Source organism: Solanum dulcamara, chromosome 6 (assembly GCF_947179165.1).
Source record: "Solanum dulcamara chromosome 6, daSolDulc1.2, whole genome shotgun sequence".
NCBI lineage: Eukaryota > Viridiplantae > Streptophyta > Magnoliopsida > Solanales > Solanaceae > Solanum > Solanum dulcamara.
Genome location: NC_077242.1, coordinates 40,503,866 through 40,514,662, shown reverse-complemented (window position 1 = coordinate 40,514,662; position 10,797 = coordinate 40,503,866). Strand labels below are relative to the sequence as shown.

The window sequence follows — 10,797 nt, the reverse complement described above, 5'->3', positions numbered from 1 at the left end:
CGCGGTGCATAATTATTTCATCATATATCATGCTCAACCTTTCATGGGACGCAGTGAATAATCATTTTATTATATATTATGCTCGGCCCTTCAGGAGACGCGGTAAACCAACATTTTATCATTTATCATGCTCAGCCCTTCATGGAATGTGGTAAATTTATCATGCCCAGCCCTTCATGGGATGCGGTGAGTTTATCCTGCTTAGCCCTTTATGGGATGCGGTGAGTTTATCCCTATATATCAATTCAGGCGATGCCTTAATATATCATTTTATCCAGATCTATCAGTCTTCTCTAAATCATCTTCTTAGGGTCACAAGTTTTTTCCAAATTCGTTCTACCATACCAGTATTGACTACCTAGTTTCTATTGCCATCAATTCAGCAATTAACTCATTTTTCGGGGTCAGCCACACTCATAGTTTAATCAAATCTCATTATTGTTGTGGGCACAACCTTTCAAGACATACTACAGCCCTGTATCTCATTCTCTTCTTATTTCTAAGAAAGTTTGGACAGAGTTTCCTCTGTATTTCTTACTACCTCAACACCTGCACGCAGAAAATGCCAACATTGCCTCACAGGACATGCATGTATATATTCAGATCATATCATATAGCAACCACACGGGGCGCCCATAATTAACAATATGGAAATGGACTTACCTTGTATGTTCACTAGAACTGCACCTGTTACACTCTCCTATATACTTTTCCTTTCACTTTTTAACTTTATATGTCGATCGCATTTCAACACCTTACCTGACATATGTATTTCGTGCCTTTGCTTACCTGCGTACTTTGCAACTTCTAATATCGTTAGTTACTTGCTTCCATCGATGTGGTCCTTTTATTAAAATCACAGGTTAGTATGAGGAATTTCACTCTTTATGACTTGGCTCTATCGCACGATCTTAGATTTGAAAGAAAGTAACATCCTAAATGCGTTGTAGCCTCCTATTTATAGATGTGGTGCACAACACACCTATAAACAATACTCTACTATACACGGTCTATAGACACTCTAAGTATGAACCGCTCTAATACCACTTCTGTCATGACCCAACTCCATATGCTGTGACTGGGGTCCGACCTGGACCCCCTTATGCATATCTATCACCTACAGTTAAGTTTAACTATGTGTGATGTGATACTATACACAAAAACCTCAATAGTTTTAAAAAGCTTCACGTACATGTAGCCTTTTTCCTTCGTATTATATCATTAAAGGGCACGCGAGCCAATGAGGTTGCCATAACATAAAAATAATTACAACATGTCGTATAGGCACAGTCAAAACAAACTTATAAAAAACCCACATATACATATGTCTACAGACCTCTAAGAATAGTAAGCAACATATGGCCGGACAGGGGCCCTGCCGTACCCCTAGACAATTAATACATACATATTACCTAACTAGTATCAAAAGTTAGGCTACGGAATAGTTGAGCGCTCCCAAAATCGCTGAATGGAAACCCTAAGCTGGCGGATCTCCAAAATGAACGTCCGTACCTGCGGGTATGAAAAGCATCCCCCCGAAGAAAGGGTAGTCAGTACGATATATGTACTGAGTATATAAAGCACAACACATAACTGAGCTAACAACTGAAGTGGGGATCCAGGAAATAAATATAACAGTTAATGAATTTCTCGACCTGCATCTTATGACATGAGGGCATGTATACCTTCCTTATATACCATACCTGGCCCGTTATGGGACTTGTTACTACAAGTGTGTCATTATATTTCCACATGCATGCCTACAGACTGTATTCAGCCCTTCAGTGAGGGATTTAATGAAGCTGTCATTTTATTGTGTATCATGCCCATCCCTTCATAGGATGCGGTAAATAATCATTTCATCATATATCATGCCCGGACCTTCATGGGACGCGGTGAATAATCATTTCATTATATATCATGCCCTACCCTTCAGGTAACGTGGTGAACCAATATTTTATCATTTATCTAGCCCGGCCCTTCATGGGACGTGGTAAATTTATCATGCCCGACCCTTTATGGGATGCGGTGAGTTTATCCTACCCGGCCCTTCATGGGATGCGGTGATTTTATCCCTATGTATCAATTCATGCGATGCCATAATATATCATTTTATCCATATCTATCAGTCTTCTCTAAATCATCTTCTTAGGGTCACAAGTTTTTTCAAAATTTGTTCTACCATACCAGTATTCACTTCCTAGTTTTTATTGCCGTCAATTCAGCAATAGTGATTCAAGATGTTTTGGAAAGCTATTTCATAAGGTTATAACTTTCATTTAGCCTCTAAAACCCGGTTTTTCTTTTCTCTGCTCGAAAAAGGGTGGTGAAGTATGGGGGAGGTCCTGCCCAGATTTTGTTTTGGAAATCCTACACGCACTGCTGTTGGTATTTTGGGCATAACATTTTGTACAAAATTGTTGTAGGGGTAATTCGAAATTGTATGCGACCCTAAGACACATTTATATAACTTTTACTGAGGCCGCAAATCCTTTTTACCTCAATTACCCCTTCGAAACTAAGCGACATTACAAGATAGTAGGCTTTTCAGAATTCACGTTTTGATAGTTTGGGCGAGTTTTGGCCAATTTTGGGTAAGGTAAGGTCTTTAATTTCAATTTGGAGGTTATAGTGTTGGTATGAAGTGTATTATATGTTGTGTAAGTGGATGAAAATGTGAAAATATCATAGAAATGCTTGATGTTGGAAATAATCAAAAATGGAAGTCGTTATAGTTAAATTGTAGTTGAAATAAGGCATTGTGCGTGTGGGGTACTGCTGCAGGTGTGTGGTGGTATGTTTCAGGTCCTAAAAGTATTCTAAAAGAGGTTTGGGAACTGTTGGTTCCATCCACATGACCCTCCGCTTCATACAGTTAAATTTTTTACAAAATAGAGACTAGAAACCCTATTTTGGATATCGTAACTTTGAGCGAGTCATTTGGAGTTTGTATTGTGTAATGTTGATGTGAATTGTTTGTATATATGATGTAGGGTGTTTTTGGTTGGCTGTAGTGATTAGGTATGTAATTGGAAATTCAGATAGGGCATGTTATAGAGGAGATGCTGCCCGAATTCCGTTAACTTCTTAACTAACTAATAGACTAGTTGAGACTAGTCGAGGAAGGCGAATAAGGTATTGGTTCCTATGGATAGTTGGTGACATAATTAAAAGCTGGAAAGTCAAATATTATTGATACTAGTATTACCTTCATGTTAAATAGGTTCAGAGGACGACGAGACAAGCCTGGTTCAAAGCAATCGATAAGAGGTATGTGAAGCTTTCTCTTGGGATGTTTCTGGCATAAGTATGTAAATCTATTATTATTTCTTTTGGCATGTCTTAGATATAAATTATAAATGGTTTATATATGAAACATGGGGATATTTCCATTCGTAAAGCTCTGAGTATAGTTCATAGTTCTCATCCACTTTGTGATGGTAGAACTCCTGAAATAGTTGAGTTATTGCCCTTTTAGGCTTCTATATGATAAAAGGTAATATATGTAGAGTCTATTGCTTCTTTCTTTTGGGATGTCTTAACTGTAAATGAAACGAGATATGATATGAGTGTAGAGGTAGTTCCATTTGTAAGTTCTGAGTATAACTCATGACTCGAGTTCACTCCTAAATGCTAAGGCTCTTAAGGTAGCTGAGCTATCACCCTCGAACCTTCTATACATGAGATATTCGTACCTGTTCCCTACGTCTACAGGTAATTTAAACACCTAAATTGATTGTGTTGATGAGTAAGAGGCCTATGGATGAAAACTAGTATTAAGAGATCCTAAAGTACTCGTAAGACCTTATGAGACTAATTAACATTCGAGGACTAATGTTCTAAAGGGGGGAAGGATTTTATACCCCATACTTCCGCACCTTGGGACATTATCTTAAGTCTCTTGAAAAGTGCCATGTGGTCTAGATTATCTACCACGCTATAAAATAACTCTAAGAGAAGGAGAATGAGATACCCTATAATAGGGAAGGTTGGAAATAGGGTTATAAGAATCTGGAAGGAGTTGGAGGTCAAGTAATGAGTCGTAGGACTTGATCTACTTGCATAAGCTACTAACGTGGATGTCTTACATAATTAAGCTACTTGAGTACACGTCGAGCTTAAGTAGCAAGGAATACATAGGATCTTAAAGTAAGACGAGATTACAAACCCATGGAAAAGAAGCAAGCAGGTGACAAGTAGGTGACCCACCTACTTGGGGTGGACCCCACACTACCACATGGCAGCATGTGGGTGGCCGCATGGATGAGGTGGTGCCCTAGGGGGATTCCATGTGTCACCCCTAGGGGATGCCACGTTTCACCCTTTAAGGAAGGATATATACAAGTCTTTATATGACTAAGGCTGCATTTCAGCATCTTAAACTTAAGAGAAAAGAAAAGAAAACCCTAGGAACTAGAGAAAGTAGTGGCGGCCAAGGGATAAAGAAGGTAAGACCTCCGATTTCTTTTCGTGATTTAATTATTTAAGGTATTGTACGGTTACATAATGGTTTTTAATAGCATAAATTGAATTTTTGGGGCAGCAATATAGGGCGACGAACATCCCATCAGTTTTCAGCGCGTTAAGGAGCTTTCAAGGGAAATTTTCAGCAAGGTAAGGTTTAATTCTCTCCTCCCACGTTTGGGAAAGTGTTTAAACATGTTATGGGTGTATAAATATGAGTAGTATACATAATAATATGCATGTTACTTCTAAAGGATGTTGCAGGTCGTGTAGGGACTGATTTGACACTATTCTAACAAGTTAAAGTTTGACTAGAGTCGTGGTTATTGTGGTGTTATGTTGGGCGTTGTTTTGTAGTGTTGTATGGATGGAATATTGTTAAAAAATACTGCATAGGCTTCTGGTTTCATCCATGTAACCCTCCATTTTGGTGTGGTTAAAGGTTTTACGAAATAGAGATTAAAAACCCTATTTTGGTATTATAGTTTTAAGCGAGTTGTTTGGAGTTTGTGTTGTGTAATGTTGAAGTGGTTTGCTTGTATATATGCTGATGATTGTTGTTGTTGGTTGTCTTATAAGGTTTGGGGGTTAAATTGAAAGTTTGGATAGGGCAAGTTATAGAGGAGAGGCTGCCCGAATTCCGTTAACTTCTAACTAACTAATAGACTAGTCTAGACTCGTCAAGAAAGGCGAATAAGGAATTCGTTACTATGGGTAATTGGTGGTATAATGATAAGCTAGAAGGTATAAGGTCACTAACTATAGTATTACTTTCTTGTTAAACAGGTTAAAGGAGTAATGAAGCAAGTCTGGATGCGATTAAGCCATAACAGGTATGTAAAGCTACCCCTTCTCTCTTTTGGCATGTCTTAGTCTTAAGTGTGATGTGTGTATGAAATATGGGGGAAAATATACTCATAAAGATCAGAATATGACTCATTACCCGTACCTACAGATTGAAGTGAGAGATCTTATGCTAATTAAGTTAGTGCCTCTCACTGTCTCCTAGATGATGAAAAGTGGAGGTATGTAAAACTATCTTTCTCTTCTTTTGGCGTGTCTTCCAGTTAAGCAATGAATGATATGAGCTTGAGGGTAAATCTACTCAGAAATGCCAATCATAATCCACGGCCCTTACCTACTTCTTGATGAAAAAACTTTTACAGTAAGTGAACTAGGACTTCTTAAGCCTTCCATACGTTAGGAAGTGATGAATATGTAAAGCTAGCCTTTCTTTTTTTGGCTTGTCTTAGATATAAGTTTAACGTAATATGCGCTTTGAGGATAATTCCATTCATAGAGCTTCGAGAATGATTCATGACTCTTACATATTTCTTTATGTTAGAACTCCTACAATAAGTGAGATACTGCCTCTCAAGTCTTCTGTGTGAAGGAAAGTAGTAAGTACGTAAAGTTTGTTCTTTTTTGTCTTTTGGCATATCTCACAAATAGGCGATGTATGATATGAGTTCTGGGGTAACTCTATTCCTATGTCCTAAATACGATTTATGTCTCTTATTTACTTTATGATGGAAAACGCTCTTAAGGTAGTTGAGCTATCACCCTCGAGCCTTCTATATATGAAATAGTATTTGAATGTTTGAGCTCCTGTGCCTTAGGACTCTATAATGATAAGTGTATCTGATTGCATAAGCCATTTGGCATTATCTTAATAAAATTCTATGACTCCTAAGACTCCGTTTGATATGGCCCCTAATGGTATTTAAAGGAGACTTGCGATGATGATCATTTTGATCCTAAAATGATAGTTCATGATGATTGTTATACCGAGTCTCAAATGATGAGTTAATTGCATATGGTTCCTCACTACTCTACTCATGCATGCTGTTAATATATCTTTCATCGAGTCCCATAAAGGGTCGGGTATGACCGAGTCCCATAAAGGACCGGGTATGATATACGATGACATGATTATTCACTGAGTCTCACAAAAGGTCGGGTATGACCGAGTCCCATAAAGGGCCAGGTATGATATTTGATGATATAAGCATTCATCGAGTCCCATAAAGGGTCGGGTATGACCGAGTCCTACAAAGGGCTGGGTATGATATATGATGATATGATTATTATGATAGTATGATTGTTTACTGAGCCCCTCACTAGAGGGATGGGTATGACACATATATGCATAGGATGACCTAATGAAATATTTGTAAACCGAGTCCCCAAGCGAGCCGGATACGGTATGTTATAATGGTATACATGACTTTATTTTGTAAGGTGCAGGTACAGTACTCTAGAAAATGTCATACTTGGCCCTGCATAAATAAATATATACATCGCACGACAACATATGCATATTATTAGCACTATGGAATGTACAGCCCGATCTATATATATAACAAGCACATGCCAAGGAACGACGACCCAATTCATATATCGCATGATAATGCCGAGGTACGATGGCCCGATCTATATATTACATGATGATGCCGAGGTACGACGGCCTGATCCGTATAATGCATAATAATGTTGAGGTACGATGGCCAAATCCATATAATGCATAATCTGTTGTGGAACGTACGACCCAATCCTTACATAGAAAAATATGTCGAGGTACGTCCGGCCCGATCCATATATATATCATAATGCATATTTATGCATGCAAAACTCTGTAACATATCAAACATCCCTTAGATATCATCATAAAGCATGTTCAAGCGCCCCTAGGTATAGGAGCTTACACATCCCAACACTATTCAACCTATAGGAGGCTCAAGGGTCGTAGTTCAACTACTTCCAAACCCTTATCATTCAAAAGTGGGTACAAGTCATGAGTTACATCCAGAATCTATAAATGGGGCTATATCCAAATCCATGTCCTATAGAACCTGTCGTCCAGTCTTTCTAGAAGTATGAAAAGACAAGCTTTACATGTACCATTTCCTATCACATGGAAGAATTTGAAAAGTAATGACTCAACTTGTTACAGGAGTTCTAATCAGTAGGAAGTGAATAAGAGTCTTAACTCACCCTTAGAGTTTTAAGAGTGGAATAACTTCAAACTTCATATGCATAATACTTACATCTAAATCGTGCCAAAGGAGAGGAAGAATAACTTTACATACACTACTTCTCATTATATCGAATACTTGAGGAATGGAAGCTTAACTACTTTAAGAGTCTTAACATTCAACTGTGAACACGAATTATGAATCATGAACCATGTTCAAAACTCATGAATAGAATTACCCCAATCTTCATACACATATCACTTGTATCTTAGATCTAACACATGCCCAAAACAAATAACAGATAGGCTTTATATATTTATACCAAAACATGCCAAAAGAAGGAATAGCTTTACATACCTGTTACGGGTTACTTTTTATCCAGTTCGTCTCATCGTCCTTTAAACCTAAGTAACATAAAATAAATATGAGTATTAAGAACCCTTGGCTTTCTATCAACTTAGGCTACACACGAGTATTTGTAGAACTCATCCCCTCGCTCGCCTTCTCGACTAGTTCCCTAACTAGTTAAAGAGTTAACGAAAATCGGACAGCATTTCCCCTATAATGTGCCCTATCTAAATTTCCAATTATACCCCTAATAGCTAAAGCCAACCAACAACAATAACCTGCAGCATATATATATATAATTCTCATCAATCTTATACCACATAAACTCGAAATGACTCGCTCAAAACCACGATACCAAAATAAGGTTTCTAGTTTCCATTTTGCAAAACCTTTAACCGTACGAAGCGGGGGTGTCGTGTGGCTAAAACCAGAAGCTACACCACCTCTTTTAGGACACATTTAGTCCCTGCAACACACACCACACACCTGCAGCCACACACCACAAGTACAACACCTTGCTTCGACTATAATTTAACTATAGCGACTCCAATTTGGTTTATTTCGAATGTCGGGCATATTTATGGAATTTTCATATTTCCAGGCACTTAAACAATGTATAATACACTTCATAAAAACACCATAAACTCCAAATTTAAAGTAAAACCCTTACCTTAACCTAAACTTGTCAAACTCGCCAAAACTATCAAAACGTGAATTTTGGACAGCCTACTATCTTGTATTGTCGCTTAGTTTCGAATGGGTAATTCAAGGAAAAAGGATTTGTGTCCTCAATAAAAGTTATATACATATGTCTTAGGGTATTATACAATTTCTAATTAACCCTACATCAATTTTGTACAAAATGATATGCCCAAAATACCAACAGCAGTCCTTGTAGAATTTCTAAAATGAAATCTGGGCAGCAGCTCCCCCATGCTTCACCACCCTTTTTCGAGCAGAGAAAAGCAAAACTGGGTTTTATAGTCTAAATGAAAGATATATACCTATGAAATAGATTTCCAAAACATCTTGAATCCCTTGAAACAAAGCCTTACACAAGGAGTTATACTTGATTACTAACAGCGGTTTAATTCAAAAACGGGTCTGTTCCCTAGCATTTTCTCTTTAAGCTTCTCTTAGTTTTCCAAGTGTAGAACTGAAAATATGGTTTCGTAGGCATCGTAATATACATATATACACCTCCACGTAGTTGAGGAACACCGTAGATAATTAATTGATGAAAAAAAAATTGGAGACTTACTTCCTTCTAGGTGCTGCCGTAGCTTTTCTGTTCTCCCTCTTAACTTTTCTCTCAATTTTTAAGTGTAGCAAAGGATGAACAATGACGTTCCTAGTCATCCATACATATATATGCCTTTTTGGAGAGTGATACGTGGTATCCCCTAAGGGTGACATGTGTCACACCCTTAGGCAGCCACGTCACCTCATGCAACCAATCACATGTTGCCATATGGCGATGTGGGACCCACCTCAAGTAGGTGTGTCACCTACTTAGTCCAAGTAGGTGCATCACCTATTTAGTCAAAGTAGGTGCTACGCCTCCTTCCGCCTCTCCCGTGGGTTTGTAATCTCGTCTTACTTTAGAAGCCTATATAATCCTTGCTACGTAAGCTCAACATGTACTCCAGTGGATTAGTTATGTAAGTCGTCCAAGTTGGTATCTTACGTAAGTAAGTCAAGTCCTAAGACTTGTTATTTTTGCCTCCAATTCGTTTCAAATCCTTATAGACCTATTTCCAACCTTCACTCTTAAGAGGCGTCACGTCCTCCCTTCCTTAGAGTTATTTAATCATGTTATAGATAATTTGGGTCACGGGACAACTTTCAAGAAGCTTAAGAAGACGTTCTGAAGTATAAAGGTACGGGGTATAACATCCTTCCCCCCTTTAGAACATTCATCCTCGAATGTAAATCAAAACCTTCCTCCGGACCTTATACCAATTATATGGAGAGGTCCTCTATCCCATTGCCATAACATATACTTTTATCGAGCAATCAATATCAGAGTTCCAAAGGTTAGGATTACCTGTAGGCATAGGGAATAGGTGATATTTCTTTTTCATTTCTTTTTTCCAATTCTCTTACCACACATTATATTGCACCCTTTACACGAACATATGTAGGAGCTTAAAGTAGCTCAGAAGATGCCTTAGCATCGCCATACTAGTCTGTACATAAACCTGTATCGTTCCTTACTTCCTTCATCTAATGTTAAGGCTCCATTATAGCTTTTGTCCTTAGTACTGATTGTACCTTAAAGGTTTTGCTTCAAACCATCTTATACCTTCCCTTAATGTATTCGAGTATGGCAGTTACATGGCTACTACTGACTTCTTTTATCAAGTAATCACCTGGTTTTACTCTTGGCATACCTCCATTCGTAGGTTGCATCAATTCTTTTGCAAAGCTACATCCCCTATCCCAAAGGATCTTATCATCTTTAACGGTGGAATCACATATCCACAATACTTCTTTATACCATAATGTCATGCAAGGCCAACGTATACATACATCCATATCATCTCATATCATAGCCGCATAGGGCTTTCCAGGAGGTTACCCATCCTAGTACCACTCTCGCCCAAGCACGCTTAATTTTGGAGTTCTGATGGGATTCGGTGCGTTAGTGCTAGTATGATTGCATCCTGCCCCATGGGGTGCATAGCTACCGAAGAAGATGATGACCCAGCAGCTGATCTGGTAGACCAAGCTGCACCTCCCAAGTTACCCTTATATTCTCATTACACAGACAACATCCTATCTTCAGCCACTTTCTCACTAGGCTTTACTTATTTTCATAACGATCCTCGTTATATTCACATCACATCCTATTCGTATTCTATCCTATAGTGTAACACTTCTTAACCTTTTTCACGATCCTTACTATGGGTTACTTACCCTTCTTAGTTAGTCTTATCCCTGTGTATCAATTCCATCGGTGCCTCAATATATCGTTCTATCCAGAACTACCGGTCTTCTCTATATCATT

General features: G+C 38.3%; 1 pseudogene; it reads right to left on the bottom strand.

The window, feature by feature from the left end:
- Window positions 1–10,336: 10,336 nt before the first annotated feature.
- On the bottom strand, window positions 10,337–10,454 carry LOC129893573 (5S ribosomal RNA; annotated as a pseudogene).
- Between the last annotated feature and the right edge of the window lie 343 nt (window positions 10,455–10,797).